General features: G+C 37.3%; 1 long non-coding RNA gene across 1 annotated transcript; it reads right to left on the bottom strand.

Moving 5' to 3' along the window:
* Nucleotides 1-14,116: 14,116 nt before the first annotated feature.
* On the bottom strand, nt 14,117-14,495 carry LOC118486624. The gene is made up of 2 exons (XR_004879239.1): nt 14,328-14,495; nt 14,117-14,245 (listed from the first exon to the last, which is right to left on the bottom strand). It is a non-coding gene; the product is annotated as an uncharacterized LOC118486624 (long non-coding RNA).
* Between the last annotated feature and the right edge of the window lie 7,776 nt (nt 14,496-22,271).

The raw sequence follows: 22,271 nt of genomic DNA, 5'->3' as shown, positions 1-22,271 counted from the left end.
ATTCCTGTTTGTTTGGGTGGTATGGATTATCTTGAAAGTCCACGTATGACAATTGTTAGAAGTCGTGGGATCGCTGAACTAGGATTGATAACCTAGGAATATATGAGAGAAATTCGGTTAGGGAATTACTGATTATACGATGAGAGATAATTTAATAGTTCATGATATTAACATGTGATTGATAAACTAGGGCCGCATACATACTGTCCGCACATAATGTGTCATCATATGTCAGCACATGTCTTGAATTATAACCTAATATGTATGCTAAATATGTATCTGAACATAAATAAATCACAACAGTCCAAATCTGATCAGTTCAATCCTCAAAGTTTGAGTTAAGTGGGCCGCACATGCATTTAAATGGTTGTGATGTTAATGGGCTGCACATGATATCATGCATATATCTCTTTTAGATCAAATGGAAAAGTCTGTTATACATTGCCTAGTGGGCCACAGATTTTGATTTAGTGAACTAGGCTGCATAGTTTATTCATGTGGTGCTACTCGATTCAACTGGATATTAGGTTTAGGAATGCCGACTCCGGTTGATGATCATATAATAAATTTATGTTATGATAATCATACTATTTGATTCATTGAGATGATGATTACGTGTTAATTATCGTTAATAATTAGGCGACAATTAGGGTCATGTGAGGTAATGACACTAATCGGCTAATTAATCTGTTTGATTGGATCGGTAATGGGTTATCGGTATTGGCCTGAACATCGGAAACGAATAGCACACTTGGGTGGATTACACTTGAGAATTGGGCCACACAGATCAACCTGATCACGCACACACTCAGTGGGCCTAGGATTCCTTGGGTCACACACTTCATGGCTGGGCCAGTCGCACACTATTTTGGGCCACGCTTTGGAATGGGCCGGATAGGGTAAGGATCGCACGGCCCAGTTAGAGTCACACACTTTTGTTTAGTCGCACACCTTAGTTGGGCCTCATCTAGGTACTGGGCCGCATACGGGAACCGAATCGCACACTCTCCTAGTTGCATACTTTTGGTTATGGGCCAATAACTGCTGGGCCGCACTCGCACCCTCCTAACGGGCCTTAGGTAGGACCGCATACTTGAATGAATATACTGTTGGGTTTTGAATATGCAACTATGTGTTGACTGCCATAATACATGTTTGTGAGTAGCATTCTGAAATAAGTGTATTGTTACCTAATGTGCTTGTACCTGAATTCCATACGCCTACTATGTGAATTTACGATAAATGCTAAGGATCAATGTGTTGCATGATTAACGGTTATGAAATGTATAAGGATAAGTGTTGTACTTGTATGCTACTTATGTGACGTGTACGTAACTTACGTGATATACGTGAATGTTAAACTGATATTGTTTGGTGACCACGGTAGGGTTTGGGTTGACCAACTTGGACGGGTAACTTAACATACCGAGCAAACCAAAGGTGAGTTCATTTCTCTTGAGCATGTGTCCCGGTGGTTGGGACAGTCATTGGGCATCCCTGAGAGGGATGGGTTTGGGTAAATCAATTAGGTATTCCTGAGAGGAATACGTCTTGTGGCAAATCTGGAATGTTGGATAATATACTCGTCCTATCACCTTTAAAGTCCTTCCGTGTTGTTTGGTTACCTGAGAGGTAACAAGGTATTAGTTAGTAGCGCTACTTAGGTTTGGCACCCTAACCCCGTACCGGAGAGGACGGGTGTGAACTAGTGACCTAGTCATGACCAATGCTTTGATAGGAGCATTGGGGAAAGGGCAAAATAAATCAGGAGCTGTCTTGTATCTGAGGTATTATCAACATTATCATCAATGAATTGAACTAAACACCTGGTAACTAACGTTTTTGTAAAACTATGAACTCACCAGCGTTGTCTGATACACGTGTGTGCATGCTCGCAGGTTATAGATATGTGGAACATGGGAACTTGCTGTCTGGGTCGAGATACATGGAAACTTGGAAAGAGACTAGCTGATTACATACACTTGGGTTTTGGTTAAACTTTGCAGTATGCTTCTGCTGAACATAACGAGTTATAAATTATGATATTGTAACACTTATTTGAAATGAATGAAAGCTTTTTAATTGAAATCTTGTTATGAGTTTAATGTGATTAGTGGCTAGACCCTTGTACGTCACACGCCTCGTGGGATCTTCGCATGTGGTATTTTGGGGGTGTGACAGCAATCCATGTGTAAACATAACAAACAAGCATTCATTAAGTCACGTATAACATGCGGTAACAGTTAGCGTTAAAGTATTGCGTAGTGTGTTCGATGTGATTTAGAATAAGTAACGTATGTAACACCCAAAAGTGCGTAAAACAAAAAAGGGTTCGAGTACACTCACAGCGATGATGGATTAAAGGGAGCGCTAGAATGAGATTAGCCTGATCAGAACGATAGCATAAACGATAAGCGACGCGTAAAATGGTGCAAGGTGTCAGAGGATCTGACGGTAATCCAATCCGGTGGCAATCCGATCGGGTGGCCGGTCGATCGGATGGCAATCCATTCGGATGGTCACCCGATCGGGTGACCATTCGATTGGATTGTCATCTCGCTTGGTGAGGATGTGTTTGTGTATGATGGTTTGCCTTTTGAAGTTTTCGTTGTAGCATTTTGAAGACAGAGAAGTATCTCTACCCTTCAGGTTGGTCGATCGAACGGCCATTCGATCGGACAGCAATTCGATTGGCGAGGCTTACCGCGTTGAGAACAAGTTCACCGCAGAACGGTCACTCGATCGGATGGCTATCCGATCGGGTGGTACTCCGTATGCATTAAACATATTGAAAATTGTTTAAGTCCCAAACGTCACACGATCGGACGGTCACTCGATCGGATGGCAATCCAATCGGGTGGTAACCCGTTTCAACGTTCAGATCCTTTGAATAGTTTGAGAAATAGTTTAGGTATGGAACCAAGTGCAGCCCGATCGGACGGCCGGTCGATCGGGTGGCAATCCGCTCGGGTGGTAACCCGATCAGACGACAATCCATTCCGACGGTCTGATCGTCCTAACACTTGTTGCTGTTTGAAGTGTTGTGGCTTTGAATGAGACGTTTTGATATCTTGCTTGAACAACAGGACCCTTATCTCGTCCCAAGTGACCTGGCCGAACACGAATCACCCTAGTCCGAACAGTTCACGGTTCGAGTCGGTTGTTCATGTTCAAACCCGAAATCGACATCTCTCCCGGATAGAATTCAGATCTGGAACTAATGCATCACTAAGAATGAGTATAAGATCAGAACAAGCTCCGATTCCATCGGGTTTGAGTGCATTGAGTGTAAAAGAGTTGAAAGAAAGCTTGACAACCATCTTTAAATCCTTTTCACCATGAATATGTTCAGATCTGTGCAAGATCTTTGTTTATTTATGTGGAAATCGTCCAGATCTAAGTTGTTCTTGGTGGACTGAAGCCAAAACATGAAGTTCATAAGAACTCCATGATGACATCATCCTAGAACACATCATATCTAGTGATTTCACGGTGAAAAGTTAAGATTCAAAAGATAGAAAGGTGTAGGGGTGCGTGTAGATCAAGGAAGTACAAGATTTAGGTTGAAAACTTACAAGGATCGCGAGAAATCGGAAGAAAGTGGGCTGGAGCGAGTTGGGAGAGAGAGAGCTGTCAACATCAAGTGATGTGACATATGAGGGGTGTTTATAGGGTTTTTCATAAATGGAAAGTGGGGAAAAAGGCTGGTCGATCGGGTGGCAGCCCGATCGGGTGGCACCTCGATCGGTTGGCCACTCGATTGGAGTGATCGGCGCGATGAGTTTTGTTGTTTCGATTCGCGTGTTGAGTGTTGCGATGCGATAGAGTTTCTCATCAAATTACTTTTAATCCCAACTACTATATCTTACATACAATCATCATAATTAACTTGCATTTAGCGTTTTCGATTCGATTGCGATTGAGTTACGATTGCGTTTCGACTAATCACCACAACGTAAGCATAAATAAACATGCACAAGTAACACATAAAAGGCACAAACACACATAAAGAAATAACCAAAACACATAATTCGAGTTGCAAATGCGATTGCGATGCGATATGAGATAAAACATGTGATAAACATCGATTAAACCTCGATTAATAACAAGTACTCCACATAATACAACTTGTTAGTGCATGCGTCTGTCGACTTCGTCTTGTATCGAGTCTTGTACTAAGAATGTTAGATCAGGGAACGTAGTTCGAGAATATATGTAATTTCGCTTGAAAGGGTAATTCCGCTTGAATGAGACATGCTTGTAATTCCATGCGGAATTAGATTCCGCTTGGAATCTAATTTCTCTTGGAACATTCTCAAGCGGAATAAGGAGCCTATAAATACCTGTTCAAGCGAAATCATTTGTAACAATTCCGGTTTCAGTGCCGAACTGCTGCCGAAGTGTCATCTCGCTGTATATTGTCATTAAATCAATCAAACCGACGGTTAAAGTGATATTCTCGCTGAATTGATCTCAATACGACTGTTTCCGCCTTTCGTTGAGTATAAACTCTTCTGAACGACTCGTTCGGGTCCGTAATCGATCTTACAAGTGGTATCAGAGCTCAGGAGGAAGAGTTCATACAAATTCAGCTGCAAATTCTGATTTCCACACCTTCTTTTCAAATTAAACTTGATTTTACGGTCAAAATGCTTTGAATTTTACACATCATGTGCGCATTAGTGTTTTAACAAACCCTAGAAAGTTTCAAAACTAAAATCGGCTTAAAACTTGATCAATTTAACAAATTTCGTTTCGAGATGATGACATCAGCGTAATTTCGCACGAAATTAGGGGTTAATTTCGCATCAGAGTGTAATTCCGCTTGAAAAGTTCAAGCAAAATTAGTTGATTCCGTTTCAAGGTGTAATTCCGTTTAAGTGGTCCAAGCGAAATTAGGTAATTTCGCTTCAAAGGTTAATCACGTTTGATATTTCCGCACGAAATTAGAATTCCGTTTGAAAAGGCACAATCTCAAACGAAATTAGGGTAATTTCATTCCAAAGTTAATTCCGTTTGAATAATCTGTTTTGTGAAGTTTGGAAAACCGAAACATGGAAGAGGAATTTTATAACGGCTTTGCTACCCCAATTACTGTTACTCAGCAGACAATGTTGGAAAATGAAACGGGGACTATGCAAAAACCGCCTAAGCTCATGAACATTGAGGAGTATAAAGGTTGGGAAGGACATTTTGAAAAGTGGGTTCAAGCAAATTATTTGGATGCTTGGGAATGTGTTGAGACGAAATATGTTAGACCTTTGAATGATGACGAAGAGGAGATTGCAATTAAAGATATGAGTGCTGATGATAAAAATAAATACATAAATGAAAAAATGATGTTAAGTCTACTTCAACAAGCTGTGAAAGAAGACATCTTGGTTTTATTGCAACATAATGGAAGTGCTTATTCGATTTGGAAAGCTTTAAAATCAAAGTTTGTTGGAAGTCAAGAAATGGTTAAAAACAAGAAGTCACTTCTGAAGAAAGAGTTTGATCTATTTCGTGGTTTGAAAAATGAAAGCACAAAGCAAATTATTCAAAGATATTGCAATTTGTTGATGAACATGAAGAGATTGAGCATCACTAGAGTTAAGTGAACAAGACATTGGTCTTTATTACAAAGCAGGGTTGAATGATAAAACCAACATGTCACCGAAAGTTGAAATGGCGTTCAATGCAAAGAGTTCATCCGGAGGTTCGTCTAAAGGATCAAACAGCAACACAAGTTTTTCATCATATCCGTCATTTGATCCAAACTTGTGAGCAACAAAGAATGGCAAAAAGCTACAATGCAACATCGTATTGAATCTTGATAATGATCAGGATTATTCTGAAGAAGTTGCAAAAAGTCACATGTCTTTGTTGGGAACTGTGTTAGAATCATATGGTAGTTTAGTGGCAGGAAGGATCGGGAATCCAATGTTGACTAAAGAGGATTACGATCAGATTGACGCTGAAGAGATGGAATTGATGGATATAAAATGGTGTTTGGCTAGCGTGTTAAGGAGAGCTGAGAAATTCAAACAGATCACGGGACAAGATGATTTCCGTGATGCATGTGTTTCTAATTTGGGTTTTGATAAATCTAAAGTCACTTGTTTTCGTTGCAGGGAAAAAGGACACTTCAAGAGAGAGTGCAAGAATCGCGGAGCAAGTGGAGCTCAAAATCCTTTTGGAGATAACGATTACTATCAGAAATCGATTTATCATCAAGTTTCTCAACAGCCACATCAACAACAAATGCAAACTACTCATGGCAGGAAGGAGATTGAAGAATCATCAAAGAGAGCATGTTTGGTGGATCAAGAAAATTTCAGCTGGGACAAATATATTCCAGCCGACAACAAAGCATGCTTAATCAATCAAGATGATGAAAAGTTGCCAGAAGGTTTTAGTTGGGCAAATTTCAATTGGGATGATTGTGATCCAAACAAAGCTTCAAATCACAAAGCTTTTGTTGCTCAAGTTGAAGAAGACAGTGATGATGATATTGAGTATTATGCTAAAAGATTGGCAAAGCACTTGAAAATGATGGAAGAGAGTGACAGTGAAGATGAAAAAGCTTGAAAGAAAAAGAAAAAGGTCAAGACACCAGTCAGCAGTGATGATGAAGAGGTTCCAGTGGTGAAGAGAAAAGTGAAAGAAGTTCTAGCTTTCAAGATTGATGAAGAAGCTGATGCAAGGAAGAGTCCGGTGATTTGTGAAAACTGTGAAGCTGTATAGAAACAAAATAGTACATTGATTCACAACTTGAACAGATTGAAGGAGTCCTATGATGTACTGAACAAAGCTATGAATCAATACAATGAATCCAGTGATGAACAGGCAACAGCAATGAAGACACTTCAAGGAGCGTTCATGATAAAGCAGAAAATTGTGAACAATTACATCGAGAAGTGTGCTGCTCTAGAACAGAAACTGGAGACTCAAAGAATTGAAACAGAAAGAGTAAATCGTTTGTTAAAAAGTTACTCATGTATTTCTTATGTCATTGACAGGATTTATCCAACGGTTGAAGGCATGAAGGCATTTGAGGATGATGAAGTAACTGAAGAACAAAAAGTATCTGAAGAAAAGATTCCTGCTAAGAAGAAGGATACTAAAGTAAAGACATCTGGTAAGAAATAAGGTATCAGTTACAATAAGTGTCCACCCCCGCTTGAAAATGGATATTCTCTGAGAAATCCAAATTCAGAAAGAGTCAAAAAGGAAACAAATTTACAGTGGGGGTCGGAGTCCTCAGTCAATTTGCCAGAAAATATTGATGTCACGTTCACATCGTCTGACACTGATCAACAATCTCAATTGATGAAGAAAGTGGTGGATCATGTGTTAGATAACGATGAAACCGAGGAGTCAAAGTCGGAGTCTATGTCAGAGTCAAAGTCTGAGTCCATCACTCCGAGTCAAACCGAAAAACAGGGCAAAAGAGTTTACAATAAAGAATTCTTGTTATCAAAATCTAATTTGGATGATGAAACTTTCTAAGTGGCATATACTTTGAATGATTCTGACAAATTATATTCTGATGAAGAATTTCCAATAAGAGGTGTCAAACCTGAGATGATAAAAAAGGTTTTCAAACTAACCGAAATTAACATTTCTGAAATAAAAGATGTAAATCTTACTGATAAACCGAAAAAAATACACCTCAAGAGTTCAACAAAGAGAAAACAAGAAAAAGGGTTACAGTTCTGGTTTTTTGTTATCGAAAGAAACCAAACCATAATGGTAATTTCAAACAGAAAGGATTAGGATTTATTCCACTAGAAAATCATAAAAATGAAAAATATGTTCGAGATTTTAAATCAAAAATGGTATTTGTTTCACGTACATCTTCTGAAGAAGAAAAAGAAAAGTTGTTCAGAAAGCAGTCAAACAAAGAATTCCTTGCGAAGAAGCAAGAAGAGATGAAGACTGTGGATCAGAAGAAGGAAACGAGAACCTATTTTCAATGCAAAACAAGTGGTCATATTGCCAAGAATTGTCCTAAGGCAATACAATCAAAACAGGGAGTTTCTCTTAAATTGAAAGAAAAGATTGTTGAAAATGAACCACCAACCGAACCGTTTGTTGTTTTCAAAAATTCAAAATTCGAGGTTGGTGAATGTTCAAAGAGGTTTTATAAGAGAAGAGCAAATCTTGACAACCAGAAATGGGTTGTTAAGAAATATGGTGATAGTTCTAGCGATGATTCTGATTCATCAAAATCAGAGGAGCTATCTTCTGGCGATGAATATGATTCCACAAAGTTAGAGGAGCCACAGGTTGAGGAAAAAGGTGAAAAATCAGTGCCGACTGTGGATGATGTGAATTTTCCACCATTTCGTGCTGAAAATTTTAAAAAGAAAATTGGGAAAGTTGAAATTTCAAATCAATTTTATTCTAATAAAAAGGTTTTTGATGTTGAAAAGGCTTTTAACCCAAAGTGAAACACATTTTTGGGAAAATGGTTGAAAAAAAAATTAAAGGGGTTAAAGAGTTTTATGAGAAGAAGATGGTAGGTAAGAAACCGAGTGTTGGTAACTCGGTATCACCCAAGGCTGGTCAGGCTTGGGTGGATATATTCTTTGATTAAAAACCCGACTTGCCGGAGCTTCCAGGTTGGTAAGAGTGGAGCAGGAATCGGCATCATTCTTTGTATTAAATTTGATTATGCATACTTACAAGTGGTAATTGGTTTGTTCTACAAGTGGTAAATCAGGGACATTAAATTGTACTTGATTTTCTACAAGTGGTTAAAAAATGGGGTTCAAATCATTGAAAAGAAGAGAGGAACAAAGTGATGATCTCATCCCCATTCCCTACAAGTGGTAAAATCAACTAAACTAATTTTCCGGAAAAACCATTTTGATTAAAACAAACTTTAGTGTTTTGAAATCATAATGGGAAAATAGTTTGTTGAGAGGGGGAGTTCTGATTGTTTATGCCAAGTGGATGGAGAATTAAAGTGATTCACATCAAGTTGTCATGTTACTTGTACAGTTTGTTTTCAAATTTCTTTAAAGTTTTTGAATTTTAGGGGGAGTAAAAAATCGAAAATCCAAAAACATTAAAAACAAAAACGAGTTTTGTTACGAAAAGAAGAAATGATAGTACATCAGTGGACTATCACAACACGCTAAAGAATTGAAAAGTTTAATGTGATAAACAATCTCACTATGGATGTGCCAGTCGGTTTTTGCACATTCAGTAAATTGTTTTCGAGATATAAACCTAAATTTCAAACTTACCTATATCGTGGGGAACATTTCTTGGATATATGGGTAACCCCCGAAATCTTGTTTGAAAGGTCCCTCTTTCTGAGATACTAGGTCTTTATACTCAGTGATATCTGGGGTATTATCACGGGACTTCTGATTTTGCGGAAGCAATGGCCTAGTCCCCGTATACTACTTTGCATTTGCTTGAAAAATAGCATCGCCCTCAGTACAAAAAATGATGAAACATTGAAAAATGCTAATCATGTGTTGTTGAAGAAAAGATTCTCTTAAGGGAACACACCAAAAGACGAGCCGCCATCTCTCTGCTGAACGGAAGTTCTGACCTGAGCTCTCACGGTTTCGCATTTTAACCCTTTAACAGATATCATCTAGGTATACTCACCTGTAAGACTGAATATTGGGATCTGGATACGGGAGTATATTCAAGTTGTGGGACACGCGAATAAGTTTAAGTGCTTAAAACACTAATCTCGTATCTCGAAACAGTTGAACTTTTTGTGAGAATTTAAGTGGACCAATATACTGACAATCTAGGTGAATTGTTTAGAACTTAAAATGTTTAAAGCTTAATGGTGTTAGTGATTTGTCTCACAAACTGATATGATCCTCTTACACAAACTCACAAAAATAGTGTCTGTAAATATTTCTTTACAGCATTGCATTAAAATCAAAAATTCAAAAAGATTTTTAGTGTGTTTTAGCATAATTTTTTTAAAAATACAAAAAGATTTTTGACAACTGGTGTTGAAAAGCTTATTTTCAAAATTCCAAGTGCTAAACATGATGATCATTTTATGAGGGGGAGTTTGTGTTTTTGCTTACAAGTGGTGTTCAAAAATTTTTAAATGATAAATCATTCTGGATAAATTTGAAGGGAAGTTTTGTTATATAAATTTGTAAAATGTTAAAATTGTAAAATTTATTGTGTGGTAGAGATTGTGCAGGCATGAAACCTGAGAAGAGCCAGGTTCTGATCCTGTGAGCCAGGTTACGATTTTGGTATTGATGATGTTGATGAACTTAAGGAATCAAGAGATCTGATCAAGAGAATTAGAAAGCTTGAGAGCCAGATTGTGATCCTAAGTTGTTAAAGATCAACATCCGAGGAGGAGTTTATTTGTTCGAGGAGAGTCTGATGGTGCTAAAGAAAAGAGAAGAGAAAGATTTGAAGATGCTTTACAATGTCAGATACTTTGAAGAGAAGCCCAAAGACTGATATAGACTGGAGATGTTGAAGACTCAACACTTAAGACTCATCAACATTCGAGGGGGAGTCTGTTAGTGCATGCGTCTGTCGACTTCGTCTTGTATCGAGTCTTGTACTAAGAATGTTAGATCAGGGCACGTAGTTCGAGAATATATGTAATTTCGCTTGAAAGGGTAATTCCGCTTGAATGAGACATGCTTGTAATTCCGTGCGGAATTGGATTCTGCTTGGAATCTAATTTCGCTTGGAACATTCTCAAGCGGAATTAGGAGCCTATAAGTACCTGTTCAAGCGAAATCATTTGTAACAATTCCAGTTTCAGTGCCGAACTGTTGCCGAAATGTCGTCTCGCTGTATATTGTCATCAAATCGACAGTTAAAGTGATATTCTCGCTGAATTGATCTCAATACGACTGTTTCCGCCTTTCGTATTGAGTATAAACTCTTTTGAACGAGTCGTTCGGGTCCGTAATCGATCTTACACAACTAACATAAAAGCATAAAAAGACTTTCTACAAGTCAAAGAAGTCAAAACAGGAATTTAGCAAGGAGTGACAGATCGCAATTAGCAATCTTGTCTCCCTTTGAATTCAATCTTGACTTTGACTTTGACTTTCGAAACACGAGGTGTTACAGCATAAGCACATAAGCCCGGAGAAAATGGGTATGTATACTAGGGATGTAAGGCGGATGATTGATATGTGTTGTAAAAGATAGAAACAAATGGGTCGAATAACCGAAACATGGAATTATGAACTATTCATTCGTAAACCGGGTTTCGATGCGAGATAATAGGATAATTAGATCCGTATTTTTATTACGGACGCGTAGGAAAAAGAATTGCCTAAAACGGACTCGTATATCAAAAGTTATGCATGTTTGAAGTTGAATTTAAAAAAAATGGAGTTGGGCAGGAAGTGCAGGATTCAGACCTGCACCTGCTGGAAAAGTGGTTCCCCCGCGGCACGCGACAGGGAACAGCTATCCTGGCGCGACACGCGGGAGCGCTCGCGGGGCGCGAAAAATTTCATGGAGTCTGTCGCGTGTTAAACCCTTGAAGTTGAGCATGTTAATTCTGGGATAACTGACTTATAACCTGCTGTGAATAATGATTATGGGTCGCGGGTTCACTAGATAATTGTTTGCATGTTCGGAGAACGAACACAGCAAGCTGTCCGACAGATACAGCCGACTTTAGTTGGCTGTAACCGGGTCTTAATATAACTAAAACTGAGTTTTCTTGTGTCCACAAAAGAGAGTTTCGAAATACAATTCAAACGGCGCTAGAATCATAATTTTATGACATCGCTTGCTATTTTAAATGGAATTTTTTGTTACAGTGCACTGGGCTGTCCATTTTCTGAAGAAATTGCAAGTCACGATTTCAGTCATATCTAAGGGTATAATGGGACATAAATTACGAAATTTAAACTGTAGAAAATATGCGAGTAAACTGAAGTTCTCCAACTAGAATCACCTCGTTTGGAGATTCAGTGATTTTTAAATAAAATAAACGGTGGGCAGGGGTAGGAATCATAACGATTCAGAATACTACCCATTGCTCAAATTTGTACGAAAAATTTTGTAGACAATTAGACTTTGAAAATTTTACAGAAACATGCTGAGACCTTTTCACATATCATATATTTTTTTGGGAATTTATCGTGACATATAACTATTTTATAAAAAAAATACCCGAAAACATCCCAGTTTTGAGTATTAAAGCTGAAACGTATTAAGTCGCAGTGTGTGCATCTGATTGTTAGTTGTGTTATCTGAGAATGATCGAACAGGTTTAATGTAAACATTAAATTCTGTTTAAGTTGTTGTATGCTTCGACCATTTATATATTCATATACATATACCGTTTGAACGAAAATATATATGTGGGATATATATGTAAGTTGTCAACGTGATTGCATGATACGTGTTAGATACGTGTAAGGATTTCGTGTCTTTCATGAGCACACTAATAAAATAAACGGTAATCATGTTAGGACGTGATTGACGGGTTCCACCTCGCCTATTTCTTTTCATAACTTAATCTGTCGAGCTAACCTAAGGTGAGTTCACACTTTTGATAAAAGCATGTATTCCCGGTGGTTTGGGAACGGAATAAACAACTATCTCCTTGTGTGGGATACCATTACGTATTCTCCTTGGGTAGAATATGGGAAACCTTGTCCTCCTTATGTGGGACATGTTAATTTACTATTATATTACATGTCTTAAGCGTACTAGACGGAAACTCTATCTGAAAGTCCCTACACACTTTATACCGATTAATCGCCGGGCCAATGGCGAACGGGTTATTAATTGAATAGCGCTATTAGGTCTAACAAGCCTCACACTGTGCCGTAGAGGATTGGCGTGGACTAATATACTTGGGCACTAGTCAATGACGATAGACAATGACGCGGGACAGTAAACATACCCACAGTTAGTAGTCGATATGGCAACGGGTTTAGTAGCTTAAAAAGGTGGGGTAGCTCCCCATGACATGTTTTATAAGAACAGATTAATTTAACGAACTTATATTTTTGGAACAACACTAAAATACTGTGAACTCGCCAACATTTTTGTTGATACGTTACTACAAGCTTTGCAGGTCGTTAGGTACATGGCTGGAGCTTGCACAGAGGGATGGTCGTTGTGGCAGGGAACCATTTGTTGGGTTCCCATTGAAAATTATGAACTTAACAAATTTATTGGGTTTTTAACTTTATGCTTCCGCTGACACTTAAATTTGGTTTTGGATATTTGTTTTCGTAAACACTAATCATATTGATTGTTGTGGTTTTTATTTACTTTACTTATTGTTCAATATGATTGGTGGCATGATCCTTGTCAGTCACACGCCTCGCGGTAATACCTCGCATGTGGATTTTGAGGGTGTGACACCAAAACCGTAATTTACAGATTCATATACAATTTCATCATCACTACTGATGCTATTGGTAATTGTTCAGAGGTTTCGTTATTTGTTCATGCATGGGAGGGAGATTCAGTTACAAAGATGAATAATAATGTTTTTCTTTCCAACGTTTCTTATGCGGTTACACGCGTGATGAAGATGACCGACAGAGTTTCATAAGTTCTTTAATATTGATGCTTTGTTGATTTTACACTTCTTAATGAAATTTTTAACCTTATGGGTTGTGTAAGTTAGGACATACTCATTGTTAAATTGCTTGCAGTAATGTCTCAAACTCTCGGCTCTCAGCTGAAGGAAGTGGTGTTACTGTAGAAAGATCTACTTCTTTTCCAGAGGAGGCTGATACAGACACAAAGGTAAAATGATCTTACTTTTTATGTTATGACTACATGATGATTCCAACTTCTATATTATTTTGATTATATGATAATCAGTCACAAAGAAGGAGGATGCCATAACAAACCACAGGATGATTATGATAAAAGTTGCATCTATTTAATTTTGTTAATTCTTGTGGTATAGTAATTTCTTTTTTAGAATGTAACAGCAGGATTGAAAATCAATCATCAGATGGAAGATGGATATGAGTAATGGGATACCCACTCAGGGTGCACGTGGCGTTGTCAGTGATGTCGCCATGGAATCTAGTCATTGGAGGGCTCAACTACAACGTCAAAGGCTCGTGAACAAGACGTATATACTTATGGTATCTTTTTTTTTTGTTTCTTTTTTTTTGGGTTTATAAAATTTGGTTATGCTAACTTGCTTACTTTTGCCTTTCAAGCTGCATCAGCTTGGCCAATTGAAACAGTTCATCTCCACTCTCTGTTGCTCTGGCTGGAACAGAGCTAGAATTCCCAAAGTACCCCTGCATACCTGTAATTCACATTTAAGGACACTCGTATAATAAACTCACTGTTACATTTGTGTAACCTTGATAAAAATGTATTCACTGTACCAAATTTGCTTCTTCTTGACTGGCCTTCAACCGCATTAACCCCACCTGATCCCTCTTTAGTAATTTGAGGAGCCCCGCTACTTAGAATTTCTCCTTTATCAATACCCTTCAATATAAACTGCCAACAAAATAGCATGATTTTAGTACAATAACAAGTTTGAAAAAACTATACTATTTACCCTTACCAATTTGTTAGACATAAATATATTATAAGCTAGATAGTATTATTATTATTATCATAAGTTTTATGTTAGGATAATTAGAAAGGGCGGTTATCACCACTCAAGTTATTTCGATGTATATATGTATTCTGTATACCAACATTTTCCATTATCAATTCATATTTTCATGAACAAAACCTTTCATCGTTCCCAGAAACCCTAATTCATAATCCAGGAAATCTAACAAAGTGGTATCAGAGCCACATCGATCGGATCCGCGAAATCTCAAAGTTCGAAACAATCAAGTATGAATCAGGCACAAGGAATTCAAACGCAAATCCCCAAACTCACCGGCCAAAATTATTATCATTGGCACATCCAAATCAAAGTTTTATTCGAATCACAAGAACTGTGGAATATCATTGATGAAGGAATTAAAGAACTGGGCACAAATCCAACAGAGGAAGCGACTGCAACATACCGAGAATCAGTCAAGAAGGATAAGCGAGCATTACATATTATCTATCAGTCAGTAAACGACACCATATTCGAACGAATTGCACTTGCAAAAACATCGAAGGAGGCCTGGGATATCTTACACAAATCCTACAGAGGGGAAACACGGGTAAAAACAATCAAACTTCAATCTTTACGTTGTGAATTCGATGCACTTAATATGAAAGAAGGGGAATCGATTGAAGAATATTTTAATCGAACGATAACAATAGTAAATCAGTTACGAATGAACGAAGATAACATTAGTGAACAACATGTAGTAGAGAAGATCCTGCGTAGTTTGACTCGAAATTTCGAGTCGGTAGTGATTACGATAGAGGAAACAAAGAATCTAGGGGATGTTTCGACCGAAGAATTAATGGGAATTCTTCAATCTCATGAACTGAGATTAAAGCGTTATGATGATGCTCCGATAGAGCATGCATTCCAAGTCCAAAACACTATCCAAGATAGATATATACAGACTCGGAATGATGGAGCAGGGCGGGGACGCAATAAAGGAAAGGGTCGGAACTGGAATTCTATTAGATGTTACAATTGTCAAAGACTTGGACATACAGCCAAGTTTTGTAAACGTAAAGATGAGAGCGAGAAGCCGGATAATGCCTTGATACATAAAGACGATGATATCGTTGAGCATGAAGATACAATGTTTATGATCTTCAATGTGGAGGAAGCAGTCAAAGAGGATTGCTGGTATCTTGATAGCGGCTGTAGTAATCACATGACAGGAAACAGGGATCTATTTATTAATCTGGATGAATCGCTTAAGAAAGAAGTAAGAACAGGCGATGATAAACGGCTGGATGTTATCGGTAGCGGAGAAGTGTCTGTTTCTATCAAAGGACGGACTCGGAAAATACCTAATGTATTTTACGTGAAAGGGTTAAAACATAATCTTTTGAGTGTAGGACAACTGATAAATAAAGGATATGCTATCTTATTTCAAAAGGATCGATGTATTATAAAGGATGCAGAAAATGAAGTCATCGGAAAAATTAGAATGACAAGTAATAAGATGTTCCCTCTTCATCTCGACAGCGACATAAATCTTGCAATGACTATGACAACAAAAGACATGACAATCTTGTGGCACAAAAGATATGGTCATGTGAATGTGGACACGCTAATCAACATGGAAAACAAAGGTCTTGTTTTCGGATTGCCTAAAATTATGAAGCGAGAAAGTTTATGTGAGGGATGCATTTCAGGAAAGCAAACAAAGAAAACATTTCCAAGAAAAGCCATATGGCAAGCTAGTAAACCTTTACAATTGGTACACTCAGACATATGTGGGCCAATGAGAACTGAGTCGATAGGAGGGTGTAGATATTTTATCACCTTTATCGATGATTATACAAGGAAATCATGGGTATATTTTTTAAAGTATAAGTCAGAGGCATTGAGTTACTTCAAAAGGTTCAAAGCATTGAACGAGAAGCAATCAGATCACTTAATCAAAACACTAAGATCTGATCGAGGTGGAGAGTATTGCAGCAATGCATTTCAAGAGTATCTGAAAGTAAATGGTATACGGCATCAACTTACCAATAGTTATTCCCCCCAACAAAATGGGGTAGCCGAGAGAAAGAACAGAACACTTATGGAGCTGAGCAGAAGCATGATGAATGCAAAGGAGTTACCAACTTGTTATTGGGCGGAAGCAGTGGCATGTGCTACTTATATTTTAAACAGAACAGTAACAAAGACTAGACCAAATATTACTCCCTACGAAGCCTGGAATGGAAACAAACCGAATGTGGAACACCTTAAGGTATTCGGTTGTCTGGCATATGTTCACATACCTAAGCAACGTCGTGATAAACTGGATAAGAAAACAGAAAAAACTGTTTTCGTTGGGTATAGCGAGAATAGCAAAGGTTACAAATTGTACAATCCACAATCAAATAAGATCATCATCAGTCGAGACGTAGTATTTGATGAAAACAAGAGATGGATTTTAGATCCTGAATCAGATGACACACATATTATTGTAACCGACGATGAAGAAAGCCAAATGCAAACTCACAAAGATGATGCCCAAGAAGAAACTGTATTACCTGAACAATTGCAGCCACATGCCTCAACATCCCAAGCAAACGAAGAACTAAATCCAGGAGAGAATCAAAATCAACACAGTGAAGAATGTTCGGCAGCCGAACATACGCAGGAGCATGACATAAATTCATCATCGTCAGACTCGGAAAATGAGGTTATTCGTACCAAAAGTCTTAACAATGTATATCGAAATTCTAGGGCATTGACCGAAGAAGAAGTGCGGCAGAAATATAAAGATAATCAAGTAGTTAACTTTGTTCTATACACAAGTGCAGACCCAACATCCTATGAAGAAGCCAGCAAAGATACAAGATGGACAGAGGCAATGGACAAAGAAATAGAGTCAATACATAAGAATCAGACTTGGGAACTTGTAGATCCTCCAATACATCAAAAACCCATTGGTGTAAAGTGGATCTACAAAACAAAGTATGATGAAAAAGGGAATGTAGACAAGTATAAGGCTAGACTAGTGGTGAAGGGATACAAGCAGAAATACGGGATAGATTATCAAGAAGTATTCGCTCCGGTAATCAGGTTTGAAACAATTAGATTAGTATTGGCTCTTGCTGCTCATCATGGATGGCATCTTCACCAAATGGATGTCAAGACTGCCTTCTTGAATGGTAAATTAGAGGAGCAAGTTTATATTGAACAACCACAAGGTTATATTCAAAAAGGAGAGGAGAAAAAGGTATGTCATCTTAAACGGGCTTTATATGGTTTAAAACAAGCCCCAAGAGCATGGTACAGTCGAATAGATGCTTATTTCGTCCAAAACAAGTTTAAGAAATGCATTTATAAACATACACTTTATATCAAGGACACGAATGAAGGAAAATTAGTAATATGTCTTTATGTAGACGATTTGATTTTAGCAAGTAGCTCAATGAGATTAATATCCGAGTTCAAGGAATCAATGAAGAAAGAATTCGAAATGACAGATATGGGCTGTCTACACTATTTCCTTGGCATGGAAGTTTCCTACGAAAATGGAAATATTATTCTTTCACAGAAAAAATACACGAGAAACCTACTAGAGAAGTTTAGAATGACATCATGCAACACAGTCTCCACACCTATGGAATATGGATTGAAGTTATCTAAAGATGATCCAGAAGATTTTGTTGATGAGAGGGTATATCGAAGTCTAGTCGGAAGTTTAATGTATTTAACAAATACGAGACCAGACATTATGTTTGCAGTCAGCAAAATAAGTAGATTCATGGAAAATCCTAAGAAAAGTCATTGGGAAGCAGCAAAGCGCATACTGAAATATATCAAAGGAACCCAACAGCAAGGAATTACATACGCAAAAGGAGGAAAGAAGCAACTAGTAGGATTTAGTGATAGTGACTATGCAGGAAATGTAGATGATAGTAAAAGCACTTCCGGATATATTTTTCATTTAGGATCTGGTCCTGTATCGTGGCAATCAAAGAAGCAAAAGGTGGTAGCTCTATCTTCAACTGAAGCAGAGTATATGGCTTTGTCTCTAACTGGATGTCAAGCTTTATGGATTAAAGGGATACTAAATGATTTGGAAGGAAAACAGGACTGCTCTATTCCAATATTTTGTGACAACAAATCGACTATCTGCCTGGCAAGAGATCCTGTATATCATGGTAAAAGTAAGCATATTAGAGTCAAGTATCATTTTATCAGGGACTTGATCAAGAAAAGAGAAGTAGCAGTCATCTTCTGTGCAACGAAAGATCAAATGGCAGACATCATGACGAAAGCTCTGCAACCGAAGGACTTTATTCGTCTGAAAGGCCTACTGCACATGAGCCTAGAATGATCTAGCTTACGGGAGGGTGTTAGACATAAATATATTATAAGCTAGATAGTATTATTATTATTATCATAAGTTTTATGTTAGGATAATTAGAAAGGGCGGTTATCACCACTCAAGTTATTTCGATGTATATATGTATTCTGTATACCAACATTTTCCATTATCAATTCATATTTTCATGAACAAAACCTTTCATCGTTCCCAGAAACCCTAATTCATAATCCAGGAAATCTAACACAATTCTTCTGGAGTAGGTGAAGTAAGTGCAAGTGGCTCGAGGTTTCAAACCGTGAAACCGTCCAAACCGGTCATCGTTTGACTTCGCAGTCTGTTTTTTTCATCTAACTATGGGTCGGTCGGTTTCAACAATTTCAAACCGTAACGAACGGTTTGGTTTGCGGATTATACCGAAAACCGACCGTATAAAACCGAACCGTACCGTAAGAGCACTATACATATTTTTTAGATATATCATATTAGGTATTATTAATATTTCTTATTGACAGCTAACTAAAGTGGTCAAAACTCTTGAATCATGTGCTTAAACGAGTCAATAAGAGGAATGATGTGAGGTAAATTTATATGTGACCTCACATTTTGGTAGTTTTTTTTACTTCTGTTGGTTGTTGCTTTTTATCTGAGTGTAGGCTAATAATAAGCACTATTATATATAGAACAAGTGTCGAAACATTCAGCTACAATCCGTCATCTGAAGGTTTCTTTCACATCTTTTAACCAAAGTTATTTTTTTTTTTAATTTTGTTGCTTATATCTTTATCTCTCAGATGTAGTATTTATTTAAGTGTGTATGTGTTATTACCTGTATGTGAAATAAAGGATTATAAGGTTGTTTATTTAAATTGCAAGCACCCTTTATTATGAGTGAATTGGTGGGGTCTGAACTAATCTTTTCATTGTGGACCTTAAGTATCTTTGAATGTCTTATTGAGTCATTGTGAACTAATTTTTTCCCGTTTTCCATTTCCCATTTTTAATATATTTCAATATTCAGGTCAAGTACGTGGGTATGTGTTGTCAAATTTTGGTCAACTATTTCACAAACAAACAAAGATTAAGAAACAAACTTCATGTCTCGATTTTGTGTAGAATGGATACCTTGAAAATCATCTTCCTTTCTCTGGATATAAGAGACTATAGGAAGTTAAGAAAATAGCTTTTAGGGTTCAACATGAGATTTATATTACTGTCACAAGCCAAGTTTGTTCTGCTCTTCGTATTGTATAAAATAGTTTTGTTGTTTTTGATTATTACTTTTTTGATTATGTGGAATGAAGAATTTGCAACTCTTTAGGACATGGAAGTGATATCATATTTTTTCGTACACCGTAAGGTATTCGTGGACCTAAAATCATGTAATTTATTTGCTTTGCGGTCTGAATATTCACGGAAGATATGCTTCATGACGCTGAATTGTATGTCGTACCTGCATGTATATTGTTTTATTAGTGTTCACTCGCGTTTATTCTTTTACAGTTTCCTTTGTGTTATCTCATGTTCAGATTCTCTACATCGTCCTACTGACCTAGCGATTTAGGTAAGTTCTTTTTTATTTAACTTCTGAAATTAAATTTTGTTTTGTTTTCATGAGTATTCTATATCCCGTATTACTTTATGCGTGTGGTATTTGTATGTTCTTTGGTTGTTGTAGTATGTAGCTTTGTTCTGTTTGTAGTTCGAGTCTATTATGGGTTAAATTATTGTTTGTTTTTTTACATTTATTTTGTTAGTGATATAGTCACTTTTTTTTATAGTTCAGGTTATAGTTCTTTAAGATGTTAGGTCATAAGAGGTTGCAGTTGTGTTGTGAAAGAGTGTGTCAGGGATGTTAGTGACGATCCACCGTGCTACATCTTGCTTGTGACGACAGATGCCAACCGATAAGTTTGACTAGGTGTTGTGGTTGATGTGATTTGATTTGTTGTCAAAGGATGATGTGTTGTTGAACTGTTGAATCTTTGCAAATCAAAACCTGGGTCACTACTGAATCACAAATGTTTTTTACAATCAATAAACAACATAAAGTCTATTATATGCTAACTGAAAGAATTGCAGATAGTTGCTACCCAAGTAAACGAATGGCAGATAAGACACCATCAAACAGGTTTCTTCACTTAAAAAACAGGCCTTTAGATTAGTAATTTTGCCCTAGATAAATAGGAATTTTTTAGACACTATCCAATTATGTTATCTTGGTTGGATGTTGACATAAAGTGTCGAGAATGAAGTTGCTACACTGTTGATGAAAATTACTTTTATAAATAAGGGTGTAAAAGGGCAAATGCTTTACTTAATTAATACTTCCATGTCTTAACACACAAAACACACTAACCGAACTCTTTGACATCTAAGATTTCAGCGGTGCTTCTAAGAAGGGACATCACTGATAGGCAGGATAAACACCTTTTGGGCAATGGCCAACTAGGAAACAACCAAAACTAGAAGACGTAGTTCAAGAAGCCATATCACCAAGGACAATGTTTTTTGCGCAAGTTATGTAAGTAACACGCTTAATGTTAGCCACATAACTTGCGATCATAACACATATATTAAACGTAGATTCTAAATTTTGGCTTGAGCTTATGTAATTAACTAAATCGATGTGACTCAATGACAACTGCTAAATATAAATATAAATCTAGCCCCCGCCGCATCGCGGCGGGTTGCCTTTCTTGTTAAGACAAAAAAACCATGTAGGTCCCATGAATATGCCTCCGAGTTGATTTTGGGTATGTTTAACATGGAGCTTTTAGGAGCTTCTAGATTTAATCTTTTAATAAAAAACTTCTACTCAATAAAAAGCCTTGTTTGTTTGAATGAGCTTGAAGCTTTTAGGTTAGGAGATTGAAGCTTTTGGTGGAACGCTCCTACTAGTAGCGTTTAGAAGGAGCTACAAACTTCAAGGGAAAAAATGACTATTTTAACCTCTAAAGATAATAAACTTTTTAATGCAGAAACTTTTTAAATTTTTAGTAATGTCCATTTTGGTCATTTTATACATTTTATTAAAAGCCCTAGCTACTCTGTCAAACACCAAATATATCTAATTAATTGGGAAGCAACCAGATTTTACGACATTAATACGCAAACTTGGAGGTTGGCGCTAATATTTTTGTTGGCTGCGACTAAAGAAAAAAACATCAGCTGGACGCACGTCAAGCTGGGGACGAATTTTGGAGCCGCAAGAAATAAAGCTACGGTATCATTGGGTTGGAGCGGGAGGCTTGGAGAACAAGGAATTACCGGGTTTTGTTATCCAATTCTTATAGTTTTCTTATTTTCTTTGTTTTATCCGATGAATTCTTGTTTGAGACTTTGTGTTTTGATTTTTAAGACTATTTTTCTTGGTTATTTCTATTAGACTACCAAGGTTGCAATGAACTATTGAATATA

Source organism: Helianthus annuus, chromosome 14 (genome assembly GCF_002127325.2).
Source record: "Helianthus annuus cultivar XRQ/B chromosome 14, HanXRQr2.0-SUNRISE, whole genome shotgun sequence".
NCBI classification, from domain to species: Eukaryota; Viridiplantae; Streptophyta; class Magnoliopsida; order Asterales; family Asteraceae; genus Helianthus; species Helianthus annuus.
This window is presented reverse-complemented; position numbering and strand designations above follow the sequence as displayed.